The sequence below is a fragment of the Chlorocebus sabaeus genome, chromosome 17 (genome assembly GCF_047675955.1).
Source record: "Chlorocebus sabaeus isolate Y175 chromosome 17, mChlSab1.0.hap1, whole genome shotgun sequence".
Lineage (NCBI taxonomy): Eukaryota > Metazoa > Chordata > Mammalia > Primates > Cercopithecidae > Chlorocebus > Chlorocebus sabaeus.
In genome coordinates this window covers 71,286,821-71,300,213 of record NC_132920.1, presented here as the reverse complement: position 1 = coordinate 71,300,213, position 13,393 = coordinate 71,286,821, and the positions used below count along the sequence as shown (strand labels likewise).

At 40.1% G+C, this 13,393-nt stretch overlaps 1 pseudogene; it reads right to left on the bottom strand.

Annotated features, from left to right (window-relative positions):
- Positions 1–1,368: 1,368 nt before the first annotated feature.
- LOC103243922 (keratin, type I cytoskeletal 19 pseudogene) lies at positions 1,369–2,396 on the bottom strand (annotated as a pseudogene).
- Positions 2,397–13,393: the final 10,997 nt, after the last annotated feature.

The window sequence follows — 13,393 nt, the reverse complement described above, 5'->3', positions numbered from 1 at the left end:
AGCCAATGTGACAGCTATGAGGATGACCCCTAAGGACTCTTTTTTGTAGTGTTAGTGGGGAGGAAAGCCTAAAAAATCTAAATCAGACCTTGTATCAGCAAAGAAATGCTTCATAAGTTGGAGGAGAGATATAAATTAAACTCTAGTTGACTTCTCTGTACAAGGACAGGAATATCTCAAGATTGACTCTATCATCAGGTTCTAGATGTTGTGTTCTGGGTTGGGGGCTATAGGAGTTTCAAGGTGAGTCCAGGCTCCACAGAGAACCTTCTCTATAACTTTGATCTAGTTCCCTCTGGATGCCTTGGATTTCCCTCTTGGAAATTAAAGAAGAGAGCAGGAGATTCCCTGGACCTGTCTACATCCACCACTCTATCATTCTACAAGTATGCACCAGAGCAGGGGAAGTCTGTCCTAGAAGCCTCACAAGGTAACTGGGAGAGTAAATGGTAAACAGGAGGCAGGCCCTGAAAAAAATCAAGAGATGCCAAGTTTTGAGAAGGCCTATATTTAAGGCATGGAATAAATTCAGCCTGAGTCACAAAGAAGAGTTTTGAAAAAGATAATAAGGAAATGGCTAGGTGCAACGGTTCACACCTGTAATCCCAGCACTTGGGGAGGCTAAGGTGGGTAGATCACCTGAGGTCAGGGGTTCAAGACCATCCTAGCCAGCATGGTGAAACCCCATCTCTACTAAAAATACAAAAGCTAGCTAGGCGTGGTGATGTGCCTGTAATCCCAGCTACTCGGGAGACTGAGGCGGGAGAATGGCTTGAACCCAGGAGGCGGAGGTTACAGTGAGCGGAGATCCTGCCATTGCACTGCCTGGAGCAAGACTCCATCTCAAAAAAAAAAACAAAAACAAAAACAAACAAACAAACAAAAAACAGAGAGAGAGAGAATAAGGAAACCATGCTTATATCTTATCTACTCAACACGACATTAAGTGCCTCCTCACCTGACCAGGATCATTGAGTCGGATAAAGGCAGATGGATTCCCTGCTTTCACCTTTCTTAGCCTGGAGAAATGGAGAAACAGAAGTACAAAGGGGAAGCAGATTCAACGAAGTGCAAGCAACGTGGATCTCACTGGGTCGTAAAGTCACGGGTGATATTTATGGATTTCTGATTAGTTCGCCGTGTTTTCTACATTTTTACAACAAGCATGTATTGTTTTTATTATATATATATATACACACACACACATATAACCACACACACGCACATATACATATATATATTTCCCTTGGACCATAAAATTTTATTGGCAGATCAGGGGAAGAGCAAGGGATAAGGGTACCTTCGTTCCCATCCTCCTATCCAGGAGGCACCCTCCGAAGGACAGCAGAAGCCCCTTAGCCTGCTGTCTCAGAGGACCTTGAAGGCGGGAAGATTATTGTAGTGATCTTGCTGGCCCTCGAGCAGGCTGCGGTAGGTGGCGATCTCCTGCTGCAGCCGCGACTTGATGTCCATGAACTGCTGGTACACCTGATTCTGCCGCTCACTATCAGCTCGCACATCGCCCAGCTGGGCTTCAACACCATTGATCAGCGGCTGGATCTGCGCCAGCTGGGCTCCAACGCGCGCCTCCGTTTCTGTCAGTGTGCCTTCCAAGGTGACTTTCATGCTCAGCTGTGACTGCAGCTCAAGACCCTGTAGGGTGCGCCGCAGGTCAGTCACCTTGGACAGGCTCATCCACCTCCACACTGACCTGGCCTCCCACTTGGCCCCTCAGCCCACTGATTTCCTCTCCATGGTTCTTCTTCAGGTAGGCCTGCTCTTCCTTCAGGCCTTCGATCTGCATCTCCAGGTCGGTACTGGCCAGGGTCATCTCGTCCAGCACCCTGCGCAGGCCGTTGATGTCGGCCTCCACGGTCCTGCGCAGAGCCTGCTCCGTTTCAGTCTTGGTTCGGAAGTTATCTGCAGCCAGACGGGCGTTGTCGATCTCCAGGACAATCCTGGAGTTCTCAATGGTGGCACCAAGAATCTTGTCCCGCAGGTCCTGGATGGTCTTGTAGTAGTGGCTGTAGTCGCGGGAGGGCCCGGGACCTTGCTTCTGGTACCAGTCGCGGATCTTCACCTCCAGCTGGCAGTTGGCTGCCTCCAGGGCGCACACCTTGTCCAGGTAGGAGGCCAGGCGGCCGTTGAGGTTCTGCATAGTGAGCTTCTCGTTGCTCTCCAGCAGCCGGTCGGACGCGGCCAGGACGCCGCTGTAGCCCCCCAAGGAGGACGAGGACAGACACGAAGCGGGCGGAGGACACGGAAGCGCCGCGGCCGCTGGCCCCAGTGCATGCTGGGCGCGCAAAAGGCGACCCCTGGCTCCAAACTCACTGAGCCGCCGCCCAGGCCCCCAAGGACGACTTGGCGGACGACTGGCTATAGCTGTAGGAAGTCATGGCGAGGCGGAGCACGGACGGAGCGGCCCTGGTGCCAGAGGCTGAGATTCGCGGGAGGAGCCATAATTTTTTTAAAAAAATAGCTACTTTACATAAATATCAGATTATATGTTTGTCAATGTCGTACAAGCACTTGATGAGGGAAGTGACCGCTCAACAGATGAGCTATCTGAGGCTGAGGTTAAATGGCTTATTAAGATCACAGAACTGGACCGGCGCGGTGGCTCACGCCTGTGATACAAGCACTTTGGGAGGCCGAGGCGGGCGGATCACGAGGTCAAAAGATTCAGAGCATTCTGGCCAACATGGTGAAACCCCATCTCTACTAAAATTACAAAAATTAGCTAGGAGTGGTGGCGCGCACCTGTAGTCCCAGCTATCCCTGCTAATCGGGAGGCTGAGGCAGGAGAAGGGCTTCAACCCAGGAGGCAGAGGTTGCAGTGAGCCGACGTCACTTGCCACTGCACTCCAGCCTGGCGACAAAGCGAGACTCCGTTGTTTTGGTTTTTTTTAGTTTTGTTTTGTTTTGTTTTGTTTTAAAAAAAAGCACAGACCTATAGTGAAGAAGAAAGATGGTGGCACACACATAACTGCATATTACCAAAAGATTTGTTTCTTTTCTTTTTCCTTTCTGCAAGACAGCCGGGATTAAAATCTAAGCTTTCTAAGTCTCCGGATCTGTGCCCTTTCCACCAGCTGACAGTGTCTGCTAATAACAATATGCACTCTCAAGGATCAAGATAAGCACTGCAATATATTCAGTCACAAAAAAATGAAATGTAAGAAACCTATATATGAAAAACACTTTCATGTCTCACTCTCGCTTTTACTCTGTCACTATTCCTTTTGAATTTTTAATTTCTTTTTATTTATTTTCTGTCTCAAAGGCATACCCTAAAATTGTATTTGGAAAATAAATAAAAGGAAAAATCACATATTCTCATTATACTAAAATGACTACTGTTGATAAGCATGTTAGGTATAGTCAGACTTAAAATGTACATTGAAGCATGCATAAAATTCCCTTTATGTGCCTACAAGTCAAAAGTCATCGGACACACTCTCCAATATAAGAAGTGCTCTAAAATCTAGATGCTTCTCACACAGGCAACTCTGTGGTTTTCTCTGGGGTGAATAGCAACATCAACCCCTTCTATCTGTATCCATAAGACAACAAATTTCCTACATTTTCCAATTTTTTCTTCATCTTCTACATCCTCATTTGGGTTATTGTAAAAATTAAAAGAAATTAAATAGGTAAAGTAACCAGTTATGTTTGCTCTTAGCAATAGCCTTGACACATTCTCACTTTTTTCAAGAAACCTTCATTTACAACCCTATGGGGAGTAACCTCTCCCTCTGCTGTTCTGCTGGTATTTTCTTTGTACCTCTAATAAAGCAAAAATGGGGTCTGTCTTGAGTTAGAATTATTTATGCACGTGTCTATTTTCTACCCTGGATTATAGGCCCCTTCTGAGCGGGGATCATATTTTATTCATTGTGTTTTGCCCACATTGGGCAGGGGGCCTTGTACTGTGAGAGCACTTTGCCAAGTGTAAAGCACTATTAACTTGATGATGATTTGTGTCAAGCATATTCTGAATTGTATTGCATTCTTTGTCAGTGAGGGTCATTACTACTCCTCTCCTAGAGCAACGTTTATGAAGTTAAAAGTTAGGAAATTCTCCTTTCAATGAGAGAGCAATCCCAGATGTTAGAAATGTGGAGTCCAGATACATCTTCTCATTGTTCTCCCTGGAACAAATCCACTTTCCTGAAGACAGAATTGTCTTTTTGCCTTGGTCGCAATGTAAGTAAATAGAAGTCACCTTTTCTAATGAGACACTTCCTCTTTCATGATTTCTTAGACAAAGGCACGAACACACAAAACGTCCCATTATCTAAGTAACTGAGGCAGTGAAGAGAAAGGAAGTATTGAAGAAAATGCATAGTTTATGACTTCTTTTTCAGTGGTTTGGAAATACTAAGCTATGGAGAAGGGCAAACCATGGAAGGCTATTCCTGTAAATGCCCTCAGCATTCACTTAGTGCAAGTCTTTTGTTCACACCTAAGGAAAATGAAATAGAGAAAAGTGAAGAAACATGCTCAAAACTTATGTGGTGAGAGGAAGAATCCCTGTTCTGAAATGAAATTTAGGTCAACCTATATGAAAAGTGAGGGGTCAATTTGAAAAGATTTCAGAGTCTTCTAATTTTAGGCATCATACCTTTCTAATACCAAGGGTTATCTTGCCTTTGCTGCCACAAAGCTGACAGAAGGAGAAGCCAGGACAGACAGGGAAACGAAACAGTATCTTTAAATGAAGCTTCAGGAAGTGCTGCTCTGAGGCCTCGCCAGAAGACCTAAAGCTGAAAAGATTCCTGTGGAGAAGGTCACACTGAAACTCAAGTTTCGAGAACCTTATGTGTTCCTTTAGGCTGCAGGATCATTGTTGTCCCAGGGTACCTGCAGCTAGTAGGACCAACTGCAAGATGCAGGCAACCTTGATTGCACCTGACATGGGACCAGATCTGTCAGTGATATGGAAATACTGACTTTATCTCCTTCCTCTTTCCACACACTTGTTATTTGCTTTCCATATCAGCTGTGCAGAAATTGTCTCTCTTTAATCACATTCGTGTCTCCATTTCATTACTTCCCCATCCCTATCTTCTGCACATTATCGCTTGTGCCTCCCTGTTTCTGGTTCCATTGTCAGCCTCACCATCCTTCCCTACATAAATCTAGACACATCCAGATTGATTTCAACATGACCTCTTCATGATACAAAAGGCACAAAGGCAAAAAAAAACCCAGAAAAAAAACAAAAAAAACAAAAAAACTTCTGATCCTCCCATCCCTAAGTCACAAATGGCAGAAAATCACATTAAAATTAATAAAACACAAATATGCATGGTATTTTATCAGAAAAAGTAAAAAAGTAGAGGGCTGTGGTTAAGAGGGAAGTCTCTGAAGCTAGACTCTCTGGTTCAAACCCTGGCTCTGCCACTCCATCACTTAAGTTCTGTGTGTCTCACTTTATCCGTCTTTAAAATGAGAATGATGATGGTATCAACTTCAGTAGTTACGGTAGTGGTTTGACTGTATAATAATAAGAACAAAAATAATAGCCACTTAAATGAAATAGAAGTTTGCTTCTCTTCACTTCACTCTATAGGAGTCCAGGGCTGCTAAGGTGGCACCATGATTCTGTGGAGCTTGACTCCTTGTGTCTTTTTGTTCTGCTGTCTCAAAAGGTGGCTTCTGTCTCATGGACCATGATGGCTACTCCAGCTGCCACCAGGATATCTGCATTCTAGCTAGCAGAAGAGGATAAGAAAAAAGGGAACATGTCCTCATCTCCTTTAGGAGTATGATCCAGAAGTTCCCACATCACTCCTACTCACAGTCCCATTGACCAGAACCTAGTCAATGGCCACATCTAGTTTCAAGGGATGCCACATGCCTTGATAAAACTTTATCACTATAGCAAGAGGGGAGAACAGAAATTGGGGGGAAAACTAGTAATCTCTGTCACCCCAATGATTTAAAGCTGTGCAGATTAAAGTAATTACATACAAAAACATTTAAAACAGTGCCTAAAACATAGTAAACCTGTGATGATTGTTAGCTATTACAACAATAACAATACTAGTGAATTACTATTCACTAGTGTTTTCTTACTACTTTTGTACTGTATATTCATGTACAGTGAGGATCATGCAAAGTATTTAGACCCCTTAACTTAAAGATAACTATGCATTAATATGAAATGTATGTTAATTTTAAAAAAATAAATGAAAATAAAAAGAAAAAATAACTGTTCATCTAACCTTTCAATTATAAAATGCTGCATAATTATTATGGAACCAGTTTTGAGCAGTAGAATTTTTCTGTGTTATTTTCAGAAAATCTGTATGTATACATCAAGATATTAACTAGGAAAATTAGAAACTGTGGAATTCAAAAAAATCAATGTTTGTATGGGCCTATGATCGCTTATGGTTCAAGGCAACTGAGTTTCTTAACAGAAAGAGTTGACAATTACAGAGCTATTTCTTTACAAAAGATCAAAAGATTTAATTTGTTGGCCTAGCACTTCTCTAATCCAGAAACACACCCAACAGTGTTCACTAACGCCTATGAGTATTTCTGACAGAATAAGGAAAGCCTCCTAATCTAAATGGAAAACAAAACTAAAAAAAATGAAAGTAATCTTTTTAAACCAGCAAGTGGCACAACTTTGGCCTGATTCGTTGTATATAAATTAGACTCTCTTCTCATACAAGAATCTTAGTTTCTTAAGGTTATCTCTAGCTCCTTAGGACAGTACAGAAGTTGATTTTTCTACCTTATGGATTAATTTATATTTTCATACTGTTTGTTACCATGAAACTTCATTAGAGTCTTAGAGACCTAGGTAGAATAGAGTACTGGTTTTGGAGCCAGACTATCTGGTTGAAATCCTAACTTTACTTACCAGCTGTGTGACCTTAGGCAAGTTACTTAACCTCTGTGTACATTAGATTTGTCATCTGAAAATAGAAACAATAATAGTATGTACCCCATAGAGTAATTATGATGACTAATTAAAATAATATGCACAAAGTTTTTGGAGCAGACGCATTCAGGAAGTGTTGGCTATTTAATTATTAATATTAGCCAAGTCTTCTGAAAGTTTTACAGCATTGCAAATGTTAACCCTTTACTTTCAAAAGGCTTTACCAACCACACAATTCTTTTATATCCACTATCTCATTTCGTCTTCGCTACTTTTCTCAATTGGGGTCAGTATCTCCATCTCAAACACAAGAAAACGCAGCCTCATAGACAGGAAATAACCTGTCTAAAGTCACCAGCCCTTCAAACCACAGAGCTGAGGTTCAAGTCTATGATTTGGTGCTCTTACAAATAAGCTTCCCTCTGCTTTAATCAAAGGAACACCAGTGGCGATGATACGGGAACCTTGGGTAATACGGTCCAGGCAGCTCCTTCTGTGGAAATAATCCTGAGCTATGCCATGTGACCATGCCTGTCTGGACACTCCTGATTAGGTCAGGGAGAGATCACAAGACTTGAAGTCAGTGCAAAAGCTCTGCCCAAACAGAGATGACAGACACTTTCTATTCCAATCAGATTTTCTCTTTCAGAAACGTGTACATTTTTAGACCTGACATTGGCTTGAGAAAGAGACTCACTCCTGCTCCATAACCTTTATCACTCCCTACCTCAGTTCCTTAAAGTAGGCAATTTTATTAATAATGAAAACATAATTTTAATGCCCTTTTCAAACCTCATGCCTGCCTTGAGCCTCAGCCATATAGAAATCCTAAAGATGCCACTAAAAGGAGACTTGAGTAGTTCTTCCCAGAAACTGGAAACATACAAAGGGAGGCCAGGGTGCTCGGGTGGGAATGGTCAGAAAGACGGTCTCGTGGTAATGTGGCTATTGTTGGGCAGCACCAAAGTACAGAGTGTGTTTCTGAGTTATGTTAAACACAAAAGATGAACAAAATCTAACTTCCTAGGGGCTAAAAGTTAACCCAGTCCAGTTTCTGACTCAGTGTCAGATATTCTGCCTATCTGGAAACCCATGAATCTTGCTATTTTAAGCTCCACAGGGTCTCCCTTGTTATTGCACAAATAGCCCAAAGTAATTTGATTGAATCTTTGTTTCTTGCCACAAAGCCTAAGACAGAGAGACATGTAAAATATGCATTAAAAGCTATGCTATGACTTTTTGAAACAAAAGTGTTCTTTATTTTTCATATTAAGCCATATAGACAGAGACACGAAGGGAGCTGATCTGCAATGAGACAGAAGAATGAGGAAGAAACACAGGAAAAAGATGCAGGGAAGCAGAATCCTTCCTTTCAGCTCGTCTTTCCCTTAGGTTTTCTGACACCCAATGGCCTTATAACAAATTCCATTTTGGGGGCATAAGCTAGCTCAAATCAGATTTCTATAGTTTACTACCAAAAATGACCTAATGCCTATGTTTCTCATCCCAGAAATCTGTGGGGAATTCAACTGGATTCACTCTGGATATGCAATTCAGATATAAATACATAAATTAGCCCCAAACAGGCTATCTGAAAAACCTAGGGAAGCATTAGGTTTCACTGAAAATTCTGAAATTAACTGTAATTGTCTTTGGTTTTGAAAAGATAATCATGCACCCAGTGATATTCAACTAGGGTGAGAGACTAGTTGGCAGACAATGTTTTATAAATACTATAATGTTTCTGAGCAAAGAGCACAGTCACCTGAGTTAACAGGTAATTGAGGCTGGGCACGGTGGCTCACGCCTGTAATCCCAGCACTTTTGGAGGCCAAGGCGGCCGATTTCTTGAGGTCAGGAGTTCGAGACCAGCCTGGCCAACATGGCAAAACTCCATCTCTACCAAAAATACAAAAATTAGCCAGGCGTGGTGGCACATGCCTGTAACCCCAGATACCCAGGAGGCTGAGGCAGGAGAATCGCTGGAACCCAGGAGATGGAGGCTGCAGTGAGCCAAGATTGCACTATTGCACTCCAGCCTGGGCAACAAGCAAAACAAAAAAGCAAAACAAACAAACAAACAAACAAAAACAGATAACTGAATAGCAGTCTTAAAGATAGATACCTCCAGAGACCCATAGAAATTTAGCTCCTGGGAGTCACTCATTTACATTCCAGAGTGGTGAAGGTGATGAAGTAGACACCTTCCGCTTCTGTCCCCAGAGAGGATTGGTTCACATTCCAGAGAAAAGGAATCTCTATCTATCTCTCTAACACTTTCTTTCTCTCCCCAGCAAAGAGGATGTGCAGGCATGCCAGCTGCCCTATGTAAGTTCTGAGTTTCACAGCGTGGTGTTCTCTCTTGTGCCACCTGTGCAGGTATATCTGGCTCTCGCAAAATTGCCACATGGGGACTTGGGGTGTGGAAACTGACAAAAGATACTCTATTAAGAGAGATAAGAGATCTATTTTCTGATCCAACTAGAGGTCTCATATTTCTGTTAGAGTGTAAATGCATGCACACACACATAAACATGTATATATACACATACATTATGCACATATACAGACATACAGTGGCAGGCTAATTTGTTAGCTTACAAGTATATTAATGTCTCTAACTCTGTTGAGTTTCAAAGTTAACACTACATTCTAGATAGCCCAAGATAGTCCTAGTTTATACCTGTTATCCAGAGTAATTAATATATCTTCTTTCACTCTCAAAACTGTCCCTGTTTTGAAAGATAAAGTACATAGCCATTCAACTTATAACCCATATAATCTCAAGAAGGATCTTTAGGAAAGTACAATATCACCTAATTTTTTGCAGTATTTGATATTTGGTAATTTACCCCTTTAATTTGCCAATTCAGGTTATTCTGATTACATTGCTAGCAAAATAGTAAAATTGTCCCTTGAGCCTTCTACCTTTTAATTTCTGTAGAACTTGAGGCTAGTGTTGAAGCACACATCATCTTCTGCTTTGATGTATAGTATATTTCTATACTTTTGTCCCCTATACTTGTCCACAATATATTTCTTTATATATGTGTCCACTGACACTCATAGTGTGGAGTTCCACAAATGAATGATATCTCTTTTGGATAAAGTAAATTATTATCCCCAAGTTTAACTGCTTCAAGATTCAGACTGTTTTCAGGTTTACTAAGAATATGATTTACCAATGCCAAAGTTGTCACCATCAACTCTCATATTGCAGTTTAAACAGGTTTGCTATTGGTTTTCCTCTACAAATGGAAGATCGAGACACAACATTAAATCATTTATACCAGGTTAGTGGCAAAAGGAATAACAAAATCACAAAATATAGCTAATAGATTTCCTGTTCAGCATTCTATCCTCAGTATGAATACATGTTTCTATGTTATGTGCTTGTTTTGTGGACATCTCTGTGTGGCTGTATTTCATTCATTGTAAGACATGCCTATGAAATATTGTGCTGCCTTCAGTCTAATAACACAGCATTAATAATATTTCATTCTTAAGGATCATGTTTTATTTATAAAAGATAGGGGAAAGAAAGCTGAAAGAGATACAGCTAAACAATGGACGTAAGTATGACAGCTAGAGATTTCGGTAAAACTTAATCACAAGCTGGAAAGAAAAAACCCATAACTAAGGATATCACTGTTGATATTAATAATATATACATACACATATAAAGATAGTTCCAGAATTAGAAATTTTATTCAGACTTGGGACAGGAATGTGAATGCATTTAATTAAGTTACAATTTTTTTAAGCACCAGAAGGAGCATACCCCTTAAATTTAAAAACGAATACATATTAAATTTAATTTGATTTAAATTACAAAATTTTGTACAACTGGAAGAGCCTGATTCACCCACAATTTATAAAAATAATGCGTTTTCTTTGCTATTCATTCCCAGACAAAAATGTGAGGATTCTGTGGGAACGCAGGTGAGCAATATTTCCAGAGCCTGTTTAAGTAGGTAGCTGAATGGGTAGCACAGGTTCAGAAAAAACAAAGAAAAACCATGTTAAATTTATTCCCACATAGTCTGAAAGAAAACAAACATTTAGTGGCCTAGCCCAACCCCCTTATTGTACTGAAGCAGAATTATGCAATGGATTGGGATAAAGAGCTACAATTAGAAGTTGAGTGGCCTTAAGTTCACTGGAATGCTGCACCAACTCCACTGTGATGCACGGTAGAGTGTTTCTTCATAGTGTTCCTTATAAAGAAACAGGGAGAAGTGGGAATAATGAAGGCAAAACAAGGGGTGAGAGAGAGAGAGACATGAGCTCATCTATATTCACTGTAATTAAGCTACCAAAGCTGTTTGTTCTGGTCCCTGAATTCAAATTCAGATTGTCTGAAAAGAGAACCCAAGCTTTTAAACACTCATGCAAAACTACTTTTCCTGAAACATTTAATAATATTAATAAATATGTCTTACTTTTCAGTCTATCAGGTTCATGTAATTATATAGTACTGTAATATGTTTGATTTAATGCATAACCATTGGCCTATGGGGTTGGAAATCCAGATCTTCCATTATAGTACTTAGGTCACTGAGACTATGGAATAGAACTAGAGTGAGAGCAGTTTCTGGTAAGCTTCCTCCCCTTTTCCCAGAGGCAGGGAGAGAATTATTCTGTGCAAAGTGCCTTAGGTTCTTCGGAGGACAGCTGCCATAATAATATACATTTATAATCATTTTGGAAATGAATAAGGTAAGGGAATGTTAGCAGCACTAGTAACTGATCCAATTCTGAATTTTGAGGGTAACTGTCTGAACTCTAATTCTTCCTATGTCAGTTTCAGATATTATAAAATACAACCCAATTGTAAAATGTTTCATTATAGCAGTCTTTTTGCTGTGTACCTAGTGGTGTGCAGAGTTTTTCTCTCACTGTAAAACAGAAACCCCATAACCAATAAACACCAACTGTTAACAGGACCCTGCTGTGATGTTTAATATACAGGGGGGAAAAAGGAAGAAGAAAATCTAAACTGCAGCCTTAGGCTGGAAGTCTGTAGTTCAGCCATTTTGCATTTTAACCAGCCTAATATATTAAATATTTAGGCTTAGGGGGTCTGTGAGAGTTCAGACCCAGCTATAATATTGGATTAACAATCAAGAAAAATAACTTACCATCTCAGAAGCGAAATCAAAGTAACAATAAAACAGTGTGATTGACTGAACGTTATAACTTTGAGCTATGTTTCAAAGATGTTCATCTTCCCATTGTCAACTCAACTAGTGAGAGTAGTCATCATTTAATGTAATTTATCCAGTAACAACCTAAGAATAAGAAAGCCTAGTAAATTGTATAAACGTATTTTATTGATGCACAGCATTTTTACATAACTCTATGTACATAGAAATATGCCTCATTAATCCAGACACCACAATTTAGAGAATGAGTTAATATAGTTACTGAATAGTTTAGAAGTCGCTCAGACATAAGATCTCTGTTAGGATTAATGATGCAGCATTTAAACAAGTCAAGTGCTGAAAAGGAGAGGAAGAAGCTCAATGTCTTCAGATCCTTTTAGTTTGATTTTTGTAACTGGATTACTATTTTGGAATTAAAGTGTTGATAGTGAGGTGTGTTAAAACTCACTGGATAAGAAAGTGTTGGGAAGCCAAATATTAATAGCACAGCTATTTGAACCTGATGGAGGTCTGAATCTCAGCTCTGCTCTCCCACTTATCTAGCCAAGCAAGTTATATCTAATGAAATTCTGCCTTTAGTGAACAAATGGGGAGAAATAGTTACAATTCATTATCTCACTTGTATATGGAATCTAAAAATGTCAGACTTATAGAAGCAGAGAGTAGAATGGTGGTGGCCAAGGGCTGTGGGCATGGAAAGAGGGGAGACGCTGGTGAAAGGGTACAAAGTCTCAGTTAAGACGAATACATTCTGAAGATCTATTGTATAGTACAGTCACTACAATTCATAATAATGTATACTTGAAAATTACTGAGAAATTAGATCTTAACAGTTCTCATCACAAAAAAATAGGTATGTGAGATAAAGGTCATGCTAATAAGGTTGATTTGATAATTTCAAAATGTATACAGATCTCAAACCATTATATTGTACACTGTAAATACATACAATTTTTATTTCTCAATTATACTTTAATAAAGCAGGTGGAAAACACTTGGAATGGAGTCTGTTCAAGAAAATCTTGACGGTATGGTCATCATGTATATGTTCTTGCTAAGACTGATTCCAATAGACACTGATTCATTAAATTACAGAAACCCAAAGTGTCCTTGACACTCAGGCATTGATTCCACAAATAAATTCCACCACTGGTCCAAAATGATCCTAAAAGAAGGCTGCCTGTGGGGTAGAAAGGAAAGACTCATGGCTCATAAAGGTCTGGAAAACAATTCATTTTGGCAAGTCTTTGACTATCTCAGAGTTTCATTGTCCTTTATTAATAAAATGGAGATAATAGCAACTCATAGGGTTCTGGGAAGAATTCAATTA